Raw genomic sequence first — 21,277 nt, 5'->3', positions numbered from 1 at the left:
GGCATCGATACACTTCATTCCACGGTTGCAGACTTGTTGGTAGCCATCCCCTCCTGTTGAGCAAGGTAAGAATTGGTAAGAGCTTATGTAACGGGTTGAGAGTGAGCACCTTGCAGTAGCTACATCCTAATAGCTATAGGGTTTGTATTTCTTCACCTATTTTTTTGTTGCCTTTGTTCATCTAATCATGACAGGATCAGAGGATAGTCAGAATATGCCACATTGTCCCCGCACCAAGGGCATCAAGGGGCTCGATGATGATTTGCAGGTGACGAATGAGAAGATTGGGCAGTTGGAGGCTACGCAGCTTGCCACCAACACCAAGCTTACAGGGCTGGAGACGTCAGTCGCTCGTATTGACAAAAGCCTTGTTGCTATTTTGAGATGCTTTGATGAGATGCACGCCAAAACCACTAATGGGCATGATGGAGATAACAACAAGGATGAGCGTATCGAGGACAATTGGGATGCTGATACTGAACAAGATGACCCAGATGCTCATGATCGCCGATGACTACGCAATAATCGCAGAGGTATGGGGGGTTACGGACGACGCGAGGTACATAATAATGATGATGCTTTCAGTAAGATAAAATTTAATATACCTCCTTTTGATGGTAAATATGACCCTGATGCGTATATTACTTGGGAAATTGCTGTTGATCAAAAGTTTGCATGTCATGAGTTTCCTGAAAATACACGTGTTAGGGCTGCTACTAGTGAGTTCACTGATTTTGCTTCTGTTTGGTGGATAGAAGATGGCAAGAAAAATCCTAATAACATGCCACAAACATGGGATGCTTTGAAACGGGTCATGCAAGCTAGATTTGTTCCTTCTTACTATGCACGTGATCCTTTAAATAGGTTGCAACAATTGAGACAAGGTGCTAAAAGTGTAGAAGAATATTATCAGGAGTTACAAATGGGTATGCTGCATTGTAACTTAGAGGAGGGTGAGGAACCTACTATGGCTAGATTTTTTGGTGGTTTAAACCGTGAAATTCAGGACATCCTTGCTTATAAAGATTATACTAACGTAACCCGTTTGTTTCATCTTGCTTGTAAAGCTGAAAGGGAAGTGCAGGGGCGACGTGCTAGTACCAAGACTAATATTTCTGCAGGAAAATCTACATCATGGCAGCCGCGCATGACTACCTCTTTGACCAGACGTGCACCTCCACCCGCTCCCTCTCCGAGTCGGCCGGCACCACCATCTCCATCCAGCGACAAGCAACGTGCTCCTGCCACAAATTCAGCAACCAAGACTACCCAGAAACCAGCCACTAGTACCACTTCAGTTGCATCCACGGGTAGAACAAGAAATGTTCAGTGCCATCGATGCAAGGGCTTTGGACACGTGCAGCGTGACTATCCTAGCAAGCGTGTTTTGGTGGTCAAAGAAGATGGTGGGTATTCCTCTGCTAGTGATTTGATGAAGATACACTTGGTTTGCTTGTTGCTGACCATGTAGGTAGTCAGGAACAACTAGAAGAGCAGATTGGTGCAGAGGATGCAGATCATTATGAGAGCCTCATTGTGCAGCGTGTGCTTAGCGCACAAATGGAGAAGGCGGAGCAAAATCAGCGGCATACACTATTCCAAACAAAGTGTGTCATTAAAGAGCGTTCGTGCCATTTGATAATTGATGGAGGTAGCTGCAACAACTTGGCTAGCAGCGATATGGTGGAGAAGCTTGCACTTACAACCAAACCGCACCCAGATCCATATCATATTCGATGGCTCAACAATAGTGGTAAGGATAAGGTAACGAGACTGGTGCGAATTAATTTTGCTATTGGATCATATCATGATATTGTTGAATGCGATGTTGTTCCTATCAAAGCTTGTCATATTCTGCTAGGTAGACCATGGCAATTTGATACGGATTGTATGCATCATGGTAGATCAAATCAGTATTCTCTCATACACCATGATAAGAAAATTATTTTGCTTCCTATGTCTCCTGAAGCTATTGTGCGTGATCATGTTGCTAAAGCTAAGAAAACTAAAACCGAGAGCGAAAAAAATGTCAAATCTGTTAGTAGAAAGAAAGATGAGATAAGATTGAAAGGACATTGCTTGTTTGCTACTAAATCTGATATTAATGAATTGGTTGCTTCCACTTCTGTTACCTATGCTTTGGTATGCAAGGATGCTTTGATTTCGGTTCACGGCATGCAGCATTCTTTGCCCCCTGTTGTTGCTAACATTTTGTAGGAGTATGCTGATGTGTTTCCAAGTGAGATCCCAGCGGGGCTACCACCGATACGAGGGATTGAGCACCAAATTGATCTTATTCCTGGTGCATCTTTGCCAAACCGTGCGCCATATAGGACAAATCCGGAAGATACAAAAGAAATTCAGCGACAAGTGCAAGAACTAGTCAACAAAGATTATGTGCGTGAGTCTCTTAGTCCTTGTGCTGTTCCAGTTATTTTGGTGCGTAAAAAAGATGGAACATGGCGTATGTGTGTTGATTGTAGAGCTATCAATAATATCACCATTCGATATTGACACCCTATTCCACGATTGGATGACATGCTTGTTGAACTTAGTGGTGCTGTTGTGTTTTCCAAAGTTGATTTGCGTAGTGGGTACCACCAGATTCGTATGAAATTAGGAGATGAATGGAAAACTGCTTTTAAAACTAAATTTGGTTTATATGAGTGGTTAGTCATGCCTTTTGGGTTAACTAATGCACCTAGTACTTTCATGAGATTAATGAACGAGGTTCTGCATGCTTTCATTGGAAAATTTGTTGTGGTCTATTTTGATGATATATTGATTTATAGCAAATCTATGGATGACCACCTTGATCACTTACGTGTTGTTTTTAATGCTTTACGAGATGCGCGTTTATTTGGTAACCTTGAGAAGTGCACCTTTTGCACCGATCGAGTGTCTTTTCTTGGTTATGTTGTGACTCCACAGGGAATTGAGGTTGATGAAGCTAAGGTAGAAGCTATATAGGGCTGGCCTGAACCAAAGACTATCACACAAGTGCGTAGTTTCCTAGGACTTGCTGGTTTCTATCGTCGTTTTGTGAAGGACTTCAGCACCATTGCTGCACCATTGAATGATCTTACGAAGAAGGGAGTGCCTTTTAGTTGGGGCTAAGTACAAGAAAACTCCTTCAACATGCTGAAAGATAAGTTGACACATGCACCCCTCCTCCAACTCCCTGATTTTAATAAGACTTTTGAGCTTGAATGTGATGCTAGTGGAATTGGATTGGGTGGTGTTTTGTTACAAGAAGGCAAACCTGTTGCATATTTTAGTGAAAAATTGAGCGGGCCTATTCTGAATTATTCTACTTATGATAAGGAATTGTATGGTCTTGTTCGCACATTAGAAACATGGCAGCATTACTTGTGGCCCAAAGAATTTATTATTCATTCTGATCATGAATCTTTGAAACATATTCGTAGTCAAGGACATTTGAACCGTAGACATGCTAAGTGGGTTGAATTTGTTGAACCTTTTCCTTATGTTATTAAACACAAGAAAGGGAAAGAGAATGTTATTGCTGATGCTTTGTCTAGGAGATATACTTTGCTGAATCAACTTGATTACAAAATCTTTGGATTAGAAATAATTAAAGACCAATATGTTAATGATGCTGATTTTAAAGATGTGTTGCCGCATTGCAAAGATGGAAAAGGATGGAACAAATTCATCGTTAGTGATGGGTTTGTGTTTAGAGCTAACAAACTATGCATTCCAGCTAGCTCCGTTCGTTTGTTGTTGCTATAGGAAGCGCATGGAGGTGGCTTGATGGGGCATTTTAGAGCAAAGAAAACGGAGGATGTCCTTGCTGGTCATTTTCTTTTGGCCAAAGATGAGAAGAGATGTGGAGAGGTTTGTTGCTCGTTGCGCGACATGCCAAAAGGCTAAGTCACGATTAAATCCACACGGTTTGTATTTGCCTCTACCTGTTCCTAGTGCTCCTTGGGAAGATATTTCTATGGATTTTATGTTCGGTTTGCCAAGGACTAGGAAGGGTCGTGATAGTGTGCTTTTGGTTGTTGATAGATTTTCTAAAATGGCACATTTCATACCATGTCATAAAACTGATGATGCTTCCCATATCGCTAATTTGTTCTTTCGAGAAATTGTTCATTTGCATGGTGTGCCCAACACAATTGTTTCTGATCGTGATGCTAAATTTCCTAGTCATTTTTGGAAGACTTTATGGGGAAAACTAGGAACAAAGCTTTTATTTTCTACTACATGTCATCCCCAAATTGATGGTCAAACTGAAGTTGTCAATAGAACTTTGTCTACTATGTTACGGGCTATTTTAAAGAAAAATATTAAGATGTGGGAAGATTGTTTGCCTCATATTGAATTTGCTTATAATCATTCGCTGCATTCTACTACAAAGATGTGCCTATTTCATATTGTATATGGTTTCTTGCCTCGTGCTCCTATTGATTTGATGCCTTTGCCATCTTCTGAAAAATTAAATTTTGATGCTACTAAGCGTGCTGAATTGATGTTAAAACTGCATGAAACAACTAGAGAAAATATAGAGCGTATGAATGCTAAATATTAGTTTGCCGGTGATAAAGGTAGAAAGGAACTAATATTTGAACCTGGCGACTTAGTTTGGTTGCCCTTGAGAAAGGATAGGTTTCCTGAACTGCGAAAGTCTAAATTGATGCCTCGGGCTGATGGACCCTTTAAAGTGTTGGAGAAAGTTGATGATAATGCATATAAGCTCGATCTGCCTGCCAATTTTGGGGTTAGTCCCACATTTAACATTGCAAATTTGAAGCCATATTTGGGAGAATATGAAGAGTTTGAGTCGAGGACAAATCAAATGCAAGAAGTGGAGGATGATGAGGACATCAACACCAACGATACATCCACACCTACACAAGTACCAGTTTCTGGTCCTATTACTCGCGCCCGTGCTCGTCAACTTAATCATCAAGTAAGTTCACTTTTGAGTTCTTGTCCATCCTATTTAGACCATGGAGACACGTGCACTCTTGTTTTGGTTAGGAACCAGAGAGAAGACCGAAAGGGAAAAGGACTCGCGCAGGCTGGATTCGGACTCCAGGAGAGTACCAATTTGTGATGATCACCACGGTTGCATACGGACTCCGATTGGGGTGTTCAAGTACTTCACGGATTCTTTATGAAGTCTATTTTAATATGGATCTGGACTTAAGTCCATATCTTGTCTAAGACGGTCGCAATGGCCAATTTACTACCGAGAGATTTTCTAGTGCTGCGTCACCTTATTTTAGCCCAATGGGCCGTGTATCAAGTTGGGTCCATTAGGGACATGTCCTAGGGTTGGAGCACGACCCCAACACCCCCCTGGTCATCCTCCTAGGTATTAATAAGGATTAGAGCCGCCACAAATAGATTGGGTTTTGATTAGATCAAGTTTAGCTCTTGCTACCCTCTTGTAAGCGCGCGTGCTGGATCAGCCGCCCGTCTTCCTGTCTTCGGAACCCCACCTTATTGATATTGAGTTGGAAACTTTCATCTTCATCTAGTAAATTCAGTACTTGTTATACTTGTTCTTGCTAGTTCTTCGATTGTTTGCAGGACGAGTGCCCTAGTGGCCGGGTGATGTGCTCCACAAGATCGCGGCAGCCATTAGAGGTGGTGTATCGGTTGCTAAGGTGCAGCTTGGAAGGCTGTAGTTGGGCCGTGAACGTCGTCTCCATCCACCAATCAAGTTATCCATGCCTCTCTCATCGAAAGATCAGGAATCAACCCTAGCGGGTTCATATCAGAGAGAGTGTCAAGGTAGGCAATGAGACGCGAGTCATCGTCCTTGGCTAGAGCGGATGGCTTCATGTTGAGCCAATATACGAATCTGCCTTGCGGGGTTGATTTGATTACCAGGCCCTACTGCGAACCGGACAAAGGAGTCTCCTCGTATGGATCTGAGTAGTAATCGAGGTCCTCGATCCATTTGTATCAGATTGCGATCTGGACAAGGCCGTCTGGTAGACAACGGCCGCGTTGCGGAGTCCGAACGGGAATCGACTTAGGGAGTAGTTCGACTCGCACGATGGCTACTATGCCGGCTTGTGCAAGTCAATCCGACTGGAAGAAGAAGTAAAGTTGTACTCGGACTCGTCCCCCCAACCTCTGACTAGGTTAGAAATTTCAAATTCGCCAAAATTCTCGACGAGATCCTCCAGAGCTTTGCGCTAGAGCTTCATGGTTGATTGCTTCTTCTCCGAGGCCAGCACAATATGGTGGCGAAAGCTTTCGGAGCCATCTATGACACAAACCCAGGAGCCAAAGATGAACATTGTGCCTTCTTCAAATGTGACGATTGCCTTGATGACGACTTGTGCCATTGAGTTTGCCAGTAGATTCTCGGTGAGGTACCCTACCCGGCGCACCAGCTGTCGGTGTTTAGACCCAACAACCTACCGAGGGGGCTGCCCGAGGTAGTGTTTTGGTTGGTGGGGCTCGTCGAGATCAGGAACTCAAAGGTAAACATAGACACATGATTTAGATAGGTTGGGGCCACTGAATAGTGTAATACCCTACGTCCCGTGTGTTGGTTGTATTTGATTGCTTTAGAGGGTGTCCCTGCCTCGCCTTATATGCACGGGGGCAGGGTTACTGGTCGGTTGTTTACAAGAATACTAGTCAGATATGACTAGAGAAGTCCTACTCTTATTACAATGAGTACTTTCCTAATCCTCGACTAACTCCTGTCTTTCCATGTAGACTACGTCGTCCTGCGCCATAGTCTTCATGTCAGATGTGTCTTCGTGTCCAGCCTCATATTTGGGGCTGTCCAACCCTTCTGGTGGGTTCATAGATATATGTACAACACATTTGCTACTCTCCAAACACTAATGATGCCCTTAATCTTGAATTAAGAGACTCTTAAATCACTCCTAACGCTTAACTTTCCCTTGACCTCCAAATAAACCTATCAACTTCCGCAAGTACCCAGAGAATTGAAATGAGCTAGCCCAAGGTGTATTTATAAGCCAAGGAAAAGAACTAGCCTTGTCTTCACATGCACTGAAAACGCCATCACTGACTGATCCATTGTGTCAACATTGTGATCATCAGACTATATTGTGCACCTTAAAAATCCACTTTACAACGGTCACTTACACATCACCGACCCATCCAAGGATGATGTTCCACTGTGCACACCAGACTATTTGGTGTATAAATAAAAACATCCAGAGCCAAAACTGAGCCGATCACGAGCCGAGCCAACATTACCAACTCATAAGTGGCCCCTACGGTGCACACTGGATAAACTGGTGAACAAAGCAACTCAAGAAAGAGAGCAGCCAAACTTGTGCATAGGTTGGCCGGTGCATTTCCCTATTCTTGCCAGACCGATCGTTGATCACAACACCTACGAGACAGACAGCAGCCAAAACCTGTTGGAGGTATGCCCTAAAGGCAATCATAGAGATGATGATATTTCATTTGTATCCATGATTTATATTGTGTTCCTTGAATATCCATTAAAGGCTACTTGAATTGATTTGCAATTATATGAATTGTATGTGAAACTCTTTATTTGTATGGTTATTCTAAAGTTGTCCCTAGTCGGAGTTCATGTGAGGACACACATGAATATTAGACTAGCACATGTATTAGTTGATGACTATGTTTCACAAGTCATGGACATGGAGATGTTGAACTAATAATGTGGGCCCATGTGGAGACATGTACTAGGACTGACCCAACACGAGAAGTAGTTCTCTCTTTACACAATATATACGCTTTGTCCTTAGACCTGAGATTGTCGCATGTACTCCAGATGTGGATCGACTTACTTAGGGGCTATCAAACGCTACGCCGTAATAGGGTAGTTATAAAGGTAGCTTTCGGGTTTGTCAAGAAGCATGCTATGAGACATGGTCAATCAAGATGGGATTTGCCCCTCTCTGATTGAGAGTGATATCTCTGGGCCCCTCGAGTGATCAGATCCAAAAATGCATGGCCATGCTACGTACGGTTAAGAGTTAACCTACAAAGGGATTCCGAATCATAGGATCGAGAAAGAGCGGTCGGCTTGAAGCTAGACCAAATATCATGAGGCAAAGAGAATAGCATGTATATAATGTTGTGATGGTTCGTCTGATATGATCTTCGTGTGCGTATAGGAGTTGGCACGTCTTGCTAGAGGCCGCTACCGACTATTGGGCGGAGTAAGAGTACTCGGGCCATGTCTATTCGTATCCGAACCCATAGGGTCACACACTTAAGGGGCTGGAAGCCCAATTCGGATGTGATCTGGTTGGATTAGGTTTGGAGGTACTAATGGGCCTCGGACCCAGAGACCCATTAGGAACCGCTACAAATAGAGGGGTGGGGCTGGCCTAGGGTTTACTCACCTTTTTGGCGAAACACATCTGCCGCGCCTCCCACGCCCTCGCCTGTTGCAACTCGTGGACCTAGTAGTCCGGCTTGCGACGCTTCCTCCCTGCACGTGTGGATACCTTGGAGGTGTTGCACCTGTAGCACTTGGACGAGCCACCGACGAGCCGCCGACGAGCCACGACGAGCTGCCGACGAGCCACGACGAGCTGATGACGAGCCGCGGCACGAGGGCGATCTTGCTGCACGTGGACGAGCTGCTGAGGAGCTGCTGGACGTTGACGTGATTGACTATGTACGACTACGCTGATCGACTTCGTTGCATCGATGCGAATCTACATCTTCCGCATCAGTGCGTCGAGTGGTAATCCCGTGATTCTTATACGGCAGTTTTTTCCTGGTTTACGCGGTAGAAAATTTTGATTTGCGCTAGTGTAGCCTACCTTGTATCCTAACAAAACCCATCATAGGATGATCCGGCGCTATGCACTTTTCACACTGAAGCATCCCTTGTGACTGTGCAGACTCACTGCACAAGCCTCTGTGACCTCTTCGTGCTCTTCCATACACACACCTACTAGGACAGCACTGCATCCGCCCCTTGCTGATCGACAGCACTGCATCCGCCCCTTGCTGATCCTTGAAGAAGACGCATCTGCCTTACGATCAACTTATCGGTGGATCACCCATCAACAATGATTGACTCCATGCAAACTTTGATTATAGTGTTTACAGGAGGAGGCTATATTTCCAACCCTTATGTACACTCCTCGATGCACGTCCATTATCTTATTTTTGAACCATGTGTATTGACCATTGGTCGGTAGGCATTGGCAACAAGCATAGGCCAAAAATACCTTATATTTGAGGATAAATATTTTGAATACTTAGATTCCTTGTATTTGATGATAAAGTGAGAACGCAATAAGAATAAATAATTCATGGACAAAGTTAGTTCGGACAGAGACCATTCACCAACAATCATGACTGCATGCTATAATCCTTTTTATACATGCGACCTTTCATGATGTGCGCCACATGTTGTAATCAGTTCATTTTGTTGAAGTATAAATGAATGACCCACCTTTTAAGCATAAACTTTTGTGTTGAGCTGATCGGTGCATGCAACTCAATATAATATTGTAGATAGTAATGAAATGGACTAATCACAATGTCTATCATTCAAAGATTCGATAAAAAGGCAGGTCTTAAGTTTAAATCCTAGCTAGTGTGATTAAATAAAATAATAGCGACTGACTCCTATTTGTACATATGAGGCCTGTGGGAGCATCCATACGAGGCGTGTTTTAAAATATAAATGAACTGCCAATATTTAATATGCATGCAACCTAATCTTCAACAATTTTCATAGACAGTTTTCTTAACATGCTACTTGTTGAAATGCCTTGGCAGTTTGGCAGCCCTAGCCCCTTCCAAAGATGTTTGGTAGCATATGTTCCACCAGTGGGAAAATATGGGGTGTCTTGAATGTTTTTTTAGGTTCTAACTGCTTGCTTGACTTTGACTACAATTTTGTTATTCAGACATTGCTTGTGGCTGCCATATATATGTTAGGTTGCTAGGATCAACAAGACCAAGATTAAACGACAAAAATAAGATGGGATAAGGCACATATCTTCTTCACTTCATCTTCCTATCTCTGTTCTTCTTTTTAGAGCTGGTAGGAGCTCCTTGTGGCAAAACCACCCAAATTAACCTAACTAAAGTGTACTCAACTTCGCCTCACATGCGAACCGACACTTTAATCAAGTAAACCTGGTAGTCTGTTGGGTTATACCTGATAAACCACTTGTTTTGGATCAAAACGAAAAGCATGCTCACACAAAGGCGAGTCCAGATATTACAACATTCCAGAAGATGAAAACATAGGTCTCAATTTAATTATTACACCACAATAGTTCAAAAGTGCATAAGTAAATTGTTGAGAGTTTGAGTAGCAGAAAAAGAATGGCAACTAGACGTTGGAGTAGAGATTTCATGGTGAAGCTGACCATGTCATCAATTACCACGATCCTCGCAGACCGAGGACGGGTCCCACTCGACCGTCCAACCTGGAGGGAGCTGGGTCGGCCAAGTCAAACTAGCAGCACATACATCGACATCTACCACATTACCTGAAAAAGAAGCCACAAGCAAGGCAGAGTATACTAATACTCAGCAAGACTTAATTGTTAGGTGGTAGCTAGTCCACCAACTTCTAGACATGCAAGGCTTTTTGGCTAAGGGGTGTTTTTGCCAAAAGCAACTAAAATAGATCCTTACTTTCAAATTTTAACATCAGGTTCTAGTTGATTATTCATTCTAGGTAAGCACCTGTTCTAAGCAAGCATGTTGTTCAAGACATTTTACTCCAAGCATCATCATTAAGACAATCATTCTCTGTTCCACTTCTTACTCAGTGCAGCACAATGATCAAGCAGTCACAAACTGTGAGAGGTAGATGATTCGAAACCAGTTTTAAAAACCTTGTAAGGTGAACCTAACCCCACGACATCTGCGTACCATGTCGGGTTTGCTTCACTTGCCAGCTGTCCCCATCAATTCCCAAGCATGTGGTCAGGCCCACTTCCCTTGGATACAATGCCCCATGGTCCCAGAACGTCATCATACCATGACTGCACTTGTTGTTGGAGGTATGCTCTAGAGGCAATCATAGAGATGATGATATTCCATTTGTATCCATGATTTGTATATTGTGTTCATTGAATATCCATTAAAGGCTACTTGAATTGATTTGCAATTATGTGAATTGTATGTGAAACTCTTTACTTGTATGGTTATTCTAAAGTTGTCCCTAGTCGGAGTTCATGTGAGGACACACATGAATATTAGACTAGCACATGTATTAGTTGATGACTATGTTTCACAAGTCATGGACATGGAGATGTTGAACTAATAATGTGGACACATGTGGAGACATGTGTTAGGACTGACCCAACACGAGAAGTAGTTCTCTCTTTAAACAACATATACGCTTTGTCCTTAGACCTGAGATTGTCGCATGTATTCTAGATGTGGATCGACCTACTTAGGGGCTATCAAACGCTACGCCGTAACAGGGTAGTTATAAAGGTAGTTTTCGGGTTTGTCAAGAAGCATGCTATGAGACATGGTCAATCAAGAAGGGATTTGCCCCTCTCTGATTGAGAGTGATATCTCTGGGCCCCTCGAGTGATCGGATCCGAAAATGCATGGCCATGCTACGTACGGTCAAGAGTTAACCTACAAAGGGATTCCGAATCACAGGATCGAGAAAGAGCGGTCGGCTTGAAGCTAGACCAAATATCGTGAGGCAAAGGGAATAGCATGTATATTATGTTGTGATGGTTCGTCTGATATGATCTTCGTATGCGTATAGGAGTTGGCACGTCTTGCTAGAGGCCGCTACCGACTATTGGGCCGAGTAGGAGTACTCGGGCCATGTCTATACGTATCCGAACCCATAGGGTCACACACTTAAGGGGCTGGAAGCCCAATTCGGATCTGATCCGAGTTGGATTAGGTTTAGGAGTACTAATGGGCCTCGGATCCAGAGGCCCATCAGGAACCTCTATAAATAGAGGGGTGGGGGCGCCCTAGGGTTTACACCTTTTTGGCGAAACACACTTGCCGCGCCTCCCACGCCCTCGCCCTGTTGCAACTCGCGGATCTAGCAATCCGGCTTGCGACGCTTCCTCCCTGCACGTGTGGATACCTTGGAGGTGTTGCGCCTGCAGCACTTGGACGAGCCACCGACGAGCCGCCGACGAGCCACGACGAGCCGACGACGAGCCGCGGTACCGGAGGCGATCTTGCTGTGCACGTGGACGAGCTGCTGAGGAGCTGCTGGACGTGATCGACTACGTACGACTACGTTGATCGACTACGTACGACTACGTGATCATCTTCACTGCATCGACGCATATCTACATCTTCCGCACCAGTAGTGCGTCGAGTGGTAATCCCGTGATCCTTATACGGCAGTTCTTCCTGGTTATACGCGGTAGAAATTTTGTTTTGCGCTAGTGTAGCCTACCTCGTATCCCAACAATGGTATCAAGAGCCGTAGCTGCTTAGTTTTGGATTCGGGATGTGTGCATATGGAGATATGCGAGTTCTCTGTTTGATCTATGTCCTGATTTCGTGCCCTTGCTGCAATGGTAGTGTAACGACATACTCCTACCGGTCGGTTTCCGCCATCGGAGTTAACTGATACACGTAAATCCAGTTGCAGTGAGCGAAGATCAATATGATTGGTCGAATCGAGATCCAGGGTCATACGCCAGGCGCATTAGATGTGCAATAGTAGATGGGATCTACTGCCGGGGTCGGGATTTTTTGCCATATGCGTATGCTTCGGTAAATCAGCCGTAACTTTTCGGTACGATCTCGGATCGGGGCGATTTCTATACGAAAATTGATCTACAGAAAAAGTTACACGTGAATTTCAACCGCTTTGCCGTTTTCGGCGAAATTAGATTTGCCAAATTCGGCTTGGAAGATGGAGTTTCGGGCCTCCGAAGTTTGGAACGTTAGGACGCCTAACTCTCTTTTACAGGATGTATGTATGTATCTTGTGATCAGTATGGCCCCCTTGTGTATGTGATGCATGTGTGTAACTCATTCGTGACCTGCGTGTCACGCGTACGGCAACACGGCAGGAGCCATATGTGTTGTCACTTTATTGTATTTAATGGTCTGCGTACCAATCTGTGATGATCCAAGCAACTATGTAATCTTCATTACTAGATTCTTTACTAGCTATTAGGCGTAATAGCATGCTCTAGTTCTTGGAGGACTCATCACCAGGAGGATGGCGCACATGGAACATGGAGATGGAGATCACCATGGTGAACAGGTTCTATGGAGATGGAGATCACCATATGAAAACGGGCCATACTGTGTCACAACTATGTGAATGCTATTCTGTTTATGTTTTACTTTCTGCATGCTGTGATGCTAGAAGTAGAACGATCCCTCACAAAGTTTAAGTTAGTATGCCCTCCCAACTAAAACTTGCACCGTCCCATGTCTTGTACAATTAGTGGTGGGTCTATGAAATTAGGGTGCCACTAGTTTTCCTTGACTAGACGGGTTTGTGTCGGACACTTACACGCATAAGGGTTGGTTTGCTTAACAAAGTTATCTTAACGGTTAAGGACCATGGGGCATAAGGGTTGGGCGCCGAGACATGGAGATGTCACCCAACAACAGGAGTCATATGTGATATGATTAGCAAAAGTTGCTTACCGATCTACCTCGTTTGCTAGCGGTGATGCTAAAGCTCACTAGTAGACTTGTTAGTTGTGGATCCTGAATCACTAAGTTTCAATAGAGGGATATTGATTTTAGTGGGAGTAGATTCTGTTAAAATAGTTTAGTGTAATTTGCTCTATCATGGATACGTTTGTCTTAGTGTATTTTGCATTACTTTGTTGTAGATTAAATGGCACCTAGCAGCACTACACCGTTTGCTTTGCGTTCGGTCCTTGAGAAGGACAAGTTGAATGGAACAAATTACTCGGATTGGATCCGCAACCTGAGAATTGTTCTCAGGGCTGAGAAAAAGGAAGATGTTCTAGACAACCCACTACCAGAAGAACCTGCTGATGATGCACCCGCTGCTGCTAAGAATGCTTACAAGAAAGCATGTGATGCTAACCTCGAAGTAAGCTGCCTTATGCTTGCTTGCATGGAACCCGAGCTACAGATGCAGTTCGAAACAAACCATGAGGTGCACGATATGATCGTGGCGCTTAGAGACATGTTCCAAACACAGGCCAGGACTGAAAGGTTCAATGTGTCTAAGGCCTTTGTTGAGAGCAAGCTAGCAGAAGGCGCAGCAGTAGGACCACACGTAATCAAGATGGTTGGTTACACTCAACGGTTGGAGAAGCTAGGCTTCCCACTGGGCCAAGAGTTGGCCACTGATTTCATTCTTTCATCTCTTCCGCCTAGCTATGGGAACTTCATCTCGAACTACCATATGCATGGGACGGAGAAGGGTCTGAATGAGCTGTGTGGCATGCTTAAAACAGCAGAGGCTGACATAAAGAAAAGCACTAGTACCAGCCATGTGATGGCGATACAGAACAAGCCCAGCTTTAAGAAGAAGGGCAATTCTTGGAAGAAGAAGGGCAAGGCTGGAACGTCCAAGCCAAACCCACCGCCCAAGGTTAAAGCTGGACCTGGACCTGCTCCAGACAAAGAGTGCTTTTACTGTCATGAACTTGGTCACTGGAAGAGAAACTGCAAGCAGTACCTAGCTTCCTTGAAGAATGGCGGAAGTAAGAGTACTTCTACCTCAGGTACGCTTGTTGTTAATGTTATAGACAACATATTTCTCGCTGATACAGTTATTAATTCTTGGATATTTGATACCGGATCGGTTGCTCATATTTGCAATTCGATGCAGGGAATGATAAGAAGTAGAAGCGTGGAAAGAGGAGAAGTTGATTTCCGCGTGGGCAATAATGCAAGAGTTGTTGCTTTGACCGTCGGGACGATGCAACTCCACCTCCCGTCAGGATTTATTATGGAGTTGAATAATTGTTATTTTGTTCCTAGTTTAAGTCGAAACATTTTATCTCCTTCATGTTTGATGAAGGATGGTTATTCATTTGCGAGTGAAAACAATGGTTGTGTGATCTCTAAGAATAATATGTTTATGGCTTTTGCACCCATTGTGAATGGATTGTTTGTTTTAAATCTTGATGGTTCACCTGTCTGTAATGTAAGTGCTAAAAGGCCTCGGCCTAATGATTTGAGTCCTACCTACTTGTGGCATTGTCGTTTGGGTCATATAAGTGAAAAGCGCATGAAGAAGCTCCATTCTGATGGACTTCTAACTTCGTTTGATTTTGAATCATACGAGACATGCGAGGCTTGCTTGCTAGGCAAGATGACCAAGACGCCTTTCACAGGATTTCCTGAGAGAGCAGTAGACTTGTTGGAACTCGTACATAGTGATGTATGCGGACCAATGAGCACGACGGCTAGAGGAGGATTCCAATACTTCATAACTTTCACTGATGATTTTAGTAGATATGGCTATGTCTACTTGATGAGGCACAAGTCTGAAACCTTTGAAAAGTTCAAGGAATTTCAGAATGAAGTTGAAAATCAGCGTGGCAAGAAAATTAAGGCCTTACGATCTGATCGTGGAGGCGAGTATTTGAGCCACGAGTTTAGCAATCATCTAAAGAGCTGCGGAATTGTTCCACAACTTACGCCGCCTGGAACACCTCAGAGAAACGGTGTGTCTGAGCGACGTAATCGAACTTTGTTAGACATGGTTCGATCAATGATGAGCCAGTCGGACCTACCGTTGTCATTTTGGGGATACGCTCTAGAAACAGCAGCTTTCACACTTAATAGGGTACCATCTAAATCCATAGTTAAGACACCATATGAGATGTGGACTGGAAAGGTTCCTAGTTTGTCTTTTTTAAAGATTTAGGGATGTGAAGTGTTTGTCAAGCGACTTCAGTCGGACAAGATCACACCCAAGTCGGATAAGTGCATTTTCGTGGGATATCCAAAGGAAACTTTGGGGTATTATTTCTACAACCGATCAGAAGGCAAAGTGTTTGTCGCTCGGAACGGGGTTTTCCTAGAGAAAGAGTTTCTCAAAGGAGAAAAGAGTGGAAAGACAGTGCATCTTGAAGAAGTTCAAGATGAGCCGATCGGGCAAGACTCAATGAGTGATGCTAACGTAGCAGAACAAGTTGAGATACCCATGGCAAGAGAAGCACCATCACAACCACGAAGGTCTGCAAAGCTCCGCGAAATGCGGGAAATATTATTGTTGGACAATGATGAGCCTGCGACATATGTAGAAGCAATGATGGACCCAGACTCCGAAAAATGGCAGAGTGCCATGCAATCCGAAATAGAGTCCATGGGAGACAATCAAGTTTGGAACTTGGTTGACCCGCCTGATGGTGTTAAAGCCATAGAGTGCAAGTGGATCTATAAGAAGAAAAAGGACATGGATGGAAATGTTCACATCTATAAAGCACGACTTGTCGCAAAAGGTTTTCGACAAGTTCAAGGAGTTGACTACGACGAGACCTTCTCGCCCGTAGTGATGCTTAAGTCCATTCGGATTATTCTAGCTATAGCTGCATATTTCGATTATGAGATATGGCAGATGGATGTCAAGACAGCTTTCCTGAATGGAAACCTAGCTGAGGACGTGTATATGATACAGCCCGAGGGTTTTGTCGATCCGAAAAATGCTGGAAAGGTATGCAAGCTTCAGAGATCCATTTATGGATTGAAGCAAGCATCTAGGAGTTGGAACATTCGTTTTGATGAAGTGGTCAAAGGGTTTGACTTCACCAAGAACGAAGAAGAGTCTTGTGTTTACAAGAAGGTTAGTGGGAGCTCTGTAGTATTTCTAATCTTATATGTGGATGACATATTACTGATTGGAAATAACATTCCTATGCTTGAGTCCGTAAAGACTTCACTGAAAAATAGTTTTTCGATGAAGGACTTAGGGGAAGCGGCATATATTCTGGGCATTAAGATCTATAGAGATAGATCGAGAAGGCTTATAGGTTTGAGCCAAGATACTTATATTGACAAAGTGTTGAAGAGGTTCAGCATGGAAGAGGCAAAGAAAGGGTTCTTGCCTATGTCACATGGCATACATCTCAGCAGGACTCAGTGTCCTTCGACTGCTGATGAGCGGGATCGCATGAGTAGAGTGCCATATGCCTCGGCTATTGGATCTATCATGTATGCAATGATAAGTACTCGCCCAGATGTTTCATATGCGCTAAGTATGGCAAGCAGACACCAATCTGATCCAGGTGAGAGTCACTGGACAGCGGTGAAAAACATTCTTAAGTACTTGAGAAGGACTAAAGATATGTTCCTCGTCTATGGAGGTCAGGAGGAGCTCGTTGTAACAGGTTACACCGATGCTAGTTTCCAAACCGACAGAGATGATTCAAAGTCACAATCAGGATTTGTGTTCACGCTAAATGGTGGTGCTGTTAGTTGGAAGAGTTCCAAGCAGGAGACGGTGGCCGATTCTACGACAGAAGCCGAGTACATCGCGGCTTCGGAAGCCGCGAAGGAAGGTGTTTGGATAAGGAATTTCCTAATTGAGCTTGGTGTGTTCCCGAATGCGTCTAGCCCATTGAATCTCTACTGTGATAATAATGGGGCAATTGCGCAAGCAAAGGAGCCAAGGAACCACCAGAAGAACAAACACGTAATGCGGCGATTTCATCTCATTCGAGACTTCGTTAACCGGGGTGAGATCAAGATATGCAAAATACACACGGATCTGAACATTTCTGATCCGTTGACAAAACCACTCCCGCAGGCTAAGCATGATGCGCATGTAAGAGCTATGGGTATTAGGTACCTTCTAGATTGACTCTAGTGCAAGTGGGAGACTGTTGGAGGTATGACCTAGAGGCAATCATAGAGATGATGATATTCCATTTGTATCCATGATTTGTATATTGTGTTCATTGAATATCCATTAAAGGCTACTTGAATTGATTTGCAATTATGTGAATTGTATGTGAAACTCTTTACTTGTATGGTTATTCTAAAGTTATCCCTAGTCGGAGTTCATGTGAGGACACACATGAATATTAGACTAGCACATGTATTAGTTGATGACTATGTTTCCCAAGTCATGGACATGGAGATGTTGAACTAATAATGTGGACACATGTGGAGACATGTGTTAGGACTGACCCAACACGAGAAGTAGTTCTCTCTTTAAACAACAACATATACGCTTTGTCCTTAGACCTGAGATTGTCGCATGTATTCTAGATGTGGATCGACCTACTTAGGGGCTATCAAACGCTACGCCGTAACAGGGTAGTTATAAAGGTAGTTTTCGGGTTTGTCAAGAAGCATGCTATGAGACATGGTCAATCAAGAAGGGATTTGCCCCTCTCTGATTGAGAGTGATATCTCTGGGCCCCTCGAGTGATCGGATCCGAAAATGCATGGCCATGCTACGTACGGTCAAGAGTTAACCTACAAAGGGATTCCGAATCACAGGATCGAGAAAGAGCGGTCGGCTTGAAGCTAGACCAAATATCGTGAGGCAAAGGGAATAGCATGTATATTATGTTGTGATGGTTCGTCTGATATGATCTTCGTATGCGTATAGGAGTTGGCACGTCTTGCTAGAGGCCGCTACCGACTATTGGGCCGAGTAGGAGTACTCGGGCCATGTCTATACGTATCCGAACCCATAGGGTCACACACTTAAGGGGCTGGAAGCCCAATTCGGATCTGATCCGAGTTGGATTAGGTTTAGGAGTACTAATGGGCCTCGGATCCAGAGGCCCATCAGGAACCTCTATAAATAGAGGGGTGGGGGCGCCCTAGGGTTTACACCTTTTTGGCGAAACACACTTGCCGCGCCTCCCACGCCCTCGCCCTGTTGCAACTCGCGGATCTAGCAATCCGGCTTGCGACGCTTCCTCCCTGCACGTGTGGATACCTTGGAGGTGTTGCGCCTGCAGCACTTGGACGAGCCACCAACGAGCCGCCGACGAGCCGCGGTACCGGAGGCGATCTTGCTGTGCACGTGGACGAGCTGCTGAGGAGCTGCTGGACGTGATCGACTACGTACGACTACGTTGATCGACTACGTACGACTACGTGATCGTCTTCACTGCATCGACGCATATCTACATCTTCCGCACCAGTAGTGCGTCGAGTGGTAATCCCGTGATCCTTATACGGCAGTTCTTCCTGGTTATACGCGGTAGAAATTTTGTTTTGCGCTAGTGTAGCCTACCTCGTATCCCAACACTTGTACCCACATGATGCACCAGTTGAACTACGTTCCAAAGAGAGTAGGGAGGTATGCCCATGTCCTGGTTCGATCAGGTACTAGGCTTCCCTATCCCATACTAGGTATGAGATTAGTACTTTCAAACACTTGACCACGAACGCCAACACATTTCGACCTTAGCACATTTATCACTAGACAGACGGGGCAATCCACCGATTCAGACCAATAGCCTGGCCCCGCCCGTCATCTTTATGGTTGTAATATAAGTAAGGAAGCAACTCCTATAACTCGAAATCACTCAACTTTTATCGAGTCCTATTTAGCATTGCAGCTACTCGACCTATCATACTAGTCTTCAAACATAGGTACCTGAGATCATGCAACTAAGTTTTCAATCAACTCCTATGAACTTAAATGCACAAACATAAGTAGCATAGATATTGTATGAACTTTAAATTCAGGGTTATGCTCTAGGGCTTGCCTTCCTGCTCTAAGTTAGTAGGGAGCTCGTTGGACGCTTGGCTAGGCTCTTGCTCAGCCTCGACGTGGTGCAGCTCGACATGTCCTTCCTCAGCAGTCGGTAGCAGTTTGTACATCCTGTCTGTAAGGTTTGCTTCTACACGAGATGCATATACAATATTCAAGTTTCACGATTTCACGAGAAAGATGCATTTCATGAGTTACAACACAGGTGTAAATTGCATTTAGACCACATTCACCTAGACAAGATTCCAAACTTTCATTTCTTCATGAAGTAAGGTGTGTTGTGATTTAAAACCTGGGGTTGACTTTGATGGTTATTGTTTACACATATAAGGTTTTAGCAACTTAGATTTCACAGGTCAGGTTAGTTGAGGGTTGCTCACTATTCATTTGGAAAGTTACCCTATTTTTGAATTTCTTAACAACTTAGATGTTCATTTTCCCATTCTACCCTTCATTTAATATTCATTCTTATTCCATTTATCTAGCCAAAACTTCAAAAATTTATTCTGGTTACATCAAGTGTGATATGGTATTGAAACTTTTACAGAGTCTCCTTAGCATCATGAATGAGCTATTGTAAAACTTTAAGACTCATATGATTTCCACAAAAATCATTAAAAATAAAACAACACCCTAAGGCTGGTTTCATATAACTATTTTTAACCCAAGTTCCACTAAGAGTTTGGCTCTGAAATTTTTACAGAGGGATGGCTCTAGGAGCTGTGGTGGCACATGGGTGGTGCACGGGTGAGCTCAGGAGGTGGCAGGGAGGCTTGAAAGGGCAAGCTCCATGGTCAGGTGGTGGTGCCGGGCTCTGGCGGAGGTGGTGTTGCACGCGTGCGCCGGTGAGGGGGAGTAACAGATTTTATAGTTGGCCGGGGTGCGGAGGGGGTGCTAGGGGTGCTCGGAGAGGCTTGGCTGGGGTTGGGGAGCATCGGTGTGGCCGGCTACTGGCGTGCAGAGGTTAACAGCATGGATAGGGTGGCGATGGTGTGCGGCGAGCGCAGGAGCTCAACGACGAGTGGCAGAGGGAGATCAGTGCAGGATTCCCTCCCTTAGACCCGTGCGTGAAGTGGCAGAGGTGGTGCGCCATCTGGTCGTGTCAGCAACAACATTGGCAGGCGGTGAGCACTGGTGTGGTGACGACGTGCATGGTGAGCGGCAGAGGCGCGCGTGGGCTCGTCGCAGCGATTGGTCAGGCGGGATGCGATGCAGAGGATAGGATGGCGCTGGCGAGTGGTTGGGCGAGGGGCTGGGCTGATGCATCCCATCAACGGCCATCATTGGTGTCCATGCCTGCACGAACGAGCCAGCGCGGCGTGGCGCTAGTGAGCACACCGTGCGTGGTGACTGCGCACTGGCGCGTGTGGCGTGCGCGTAGGGCTGGCGTGGGGCTATCTTTGGGTGAGTTTTTCTCAAACTTTTGAATCCAAACTTGGCAAAACCCAAAAACAAAAGTTGTTTTCCTAAGCTCCAACTAAAAATCCTACAAAGGCCTCATACTCCAAACTCTGCTAGTTCAGGAGATAAAAGATTGAAAAGTTTGGAAAAATGCTGGTTCAAAAGAGTTAGTTGGATTTTGAATTAAGTTTGAAAATCACTGCACTTTAACCCAATTTTTGGACCTCTTCCACTCGAAACCAGGGGAAACTAAAATAAGAAAAGTTGGTTGTTTTG

The 21,277-nt window shown here is 44.5% G+C and overlaps 1 pseudogene; it reads left to right on the top strand.

Moving 5' to 3' along the window:
• The first annotated feature begins 187 nt into the window (after positions 1–187).
• Positions 188–21,277, top strand: part of LOC140221842 (uncharacterized) — a 75,921-nt pseudogene continuing 54,831 nt past the window's right edge.

This window comes from Setaria viridis, chromosome 2 (assembly GCF_005286985.2).
Source record: "Setaria viridis chromosome 2, Setaria_viridis_v4.0, whole genome shotgun sequence".
Lineage (NCBI taxonomy): Eukaryota > Viridiplantae > Streptophyta > Magnoliopsida > Poales > Poaceae > Setaria > Setaria viridis.
This window is presented reverse-complemented; position numbering and strand designations above follow the sequence as displayed.